The 2,279-nt window shown below is 40.9% G+C and overlaps 1 pseudogene; it reads left to right on the top strand.

Moving 5' to 3' along the window:
- The first annotated feature begins 1,362 nt into the window (after positions 1 to 1,362).
- On the top strand, positions 1,363 to 1,481 carry LOC111819479 (uncharacterized; annotated as a pseudogene).
- The last annotated feature ends 798 nt before the right edge of the window (positions 1,482 to 2,279 follow it).

Here is a 2,279-nt window from a genome sequence, read left to right as displayed (position 1 = left end):
TGATAGACTCAAATTGCCAATCTTTAGGTTAGCTGCAGAGCACATTAATGTTTGTATAACACATTAAGCTTATGTTATTGTTGTTGGGTGCCTCGAGTCGATTTCAACTTATAATGACCCCATTTGACAGAGTAGAATTACCCCATAGGGTTTCCTAGGCTGTAATCTTTATGGGAGTAGATCACCAGCTCTTTCTCCCACAGAGTCACTGGGTGGATTCAAACTGTTGACCTTCTGAGTAGCAGCCAAGTGCTTAACCATTGCACCAGGACTCCTTATAGCCTCTCACAAAAAAGAATTTGAGGCAAATTCAAGTTAATATTCAGATGGCTGAAAGATCTCCAGCAGAGTTTTCAGAGTGACAGAGAGCAATACAATTGTGAAGAACAATGGATCAAGTGAGGAAAAGCTGGAGGACTTTAGGAAAAGGCAGCAAAGAGTCATTGTTGGGTGTGCAGACTGTTTCAGACCACCATGGCTTAAATCACGTTTCTACCTCTAACTAGCTGGGTCTTTAAGCCTTAGTGTTCTCACCTATAAAATGGGGCTTATAATATCACCTCTACCACCTGTCGACCACTATGCTTATACTGATGGTTTGCATGTTGCTATGACGCTGGAAGCTATGTCACTGGTATTTCAAATACCACCAGGGTCACCCATGGTGAACAGATTTCAGTGGATCTTCCAGACTAAGACAGACTATGAAGAAAGGACTTATGATCTATTTCCAGAAATTAGCCAGTGACAACCTTACGGATCACAGCAGAATATTGCTCAATATTCCCATTCTTGTGGTGTCAATTTTGACTCATAGCAACCCTATAGGACAGAATAGAACTGTCCCATAGGATTTCCAAAGAGTGGCTGGTGGATTCGAACTACCAACCTTTTGGTTAGCAGCCTAGCTCTTAACCACTGTGCCACCAGGGCTCCATCACCCAATACAGTGCTGAAAAATGAGCCCTTATGTTGGAAGTACTGAAAACACCCAGTAGCTGCAATGATGAACTTGAGTATAACAATGATTTTGATGTCACAGGACATGACAAAGTATTGTTCTGTTGTATATGGGGTTGCCATACGTCGGTGCTGACTTGACAGAAACTAACAACAATAATAGCTCCTGTCTCATAAGGCTATATAGAGAATTAAACCCGACGATACATGAAAGGTGCCTGACCTGTAGCAAATGCTCATATTTTTTCATATTGCTGTTGTTGTTGGTTGCTGTCAAATTGATTTTTGACCCATAGCAACCTCATATGACCCAGTAGAACCGCCCCATAAAGTTTCCTGGGCTGTAATCTTTATGGAATCAGATGGCAAGTCTTTCTTTTGTGGTATTAAGAGATGGTTACAGTCTACGGCCATACCACCCTGAACAAGCTTGGTATCGTCTGATCTCAGAAACTAAGCAAGATTGGGCCTGGTTCGTACTTGGATAGGAGACTGCCTGGGAATACCAGGTGCTGTAACAACCAAATAGTAGATTGGCTTAGAAAACAAATGACATCATCCATGAGTAATGTGTTCCCTTAAACAATTAACTGTATGAGACCAAACGATCAATATTTACCCAAAAGCAAAGACAATAAGGCAAGAAGGGGAAGGGAAGCTAGATCAATGGAAACAGAACAAACATAATGGAAAAAATGAGAATGCTAACACAGTATGCAAATTGTAACCAATGCCACGGAACAATTCATATAAAAATTGTTAAATGGGAACCCAATTTGCTGTATAAAATTCATCTAAAACATAATAAAATATTAAAACAGAAACAAAAAAGAGATGTTAAAACAATGCAAGTAGATGCTGACTCTCAGAGAAAGCATTGGTGGGAGACTGTAAGTTCCAGGATGGTCTCAGGAGCAGGGTTTATAGTCAGTGGAGAGATGATGACAGAAGAATTCCTAAGTGGCCTGATTCCTATAAGAGAGAGGAATACCGCCAGTACACCACCATCTTCCCTACCATTTCCTTAAACTCAAAACTGGATTTGGAAGAAGTGCACGTTAGTCAGGGTCACAGTAATTAAAATCCAGCTGGATTGCTGAATGTTACTATCTGTGGCAATGTAGATGTTAAGAAGTGGCAAGAGGTGTGGAGATGCAGTTTGAATCCACCAGCCGCTCCTTGGAAACCCTATGGGGCAGTTCTACTCAGTCTTATAGAGTTACTATAAGTCAGAGTCAATTCAACAGCAATGGTTTTGGTTTTTTGCTGTCGTTCTTTCAGAGGAAAGTGGAGATTCTTGTTTGGGGAAATCTCTACTC

Source organism: Trichechus manatus, unplaced genomic scaffold, assembly GCF_000243295.1.
Source record: "Trichechus manatus latirostris isolate Lorelei unplaced genomic scaffold, TriManLat1.0 scaffold00009, whole genome shotgun sequence".
NCBI lineage: Eukaryota > Metazoa > Chordata > Mammalia > Sirenia > Trichechidae > Trichechus > Trichechus manatus.
This window is presented reverse-complemented; position numbering and strand designations above follow the sequence as displayed.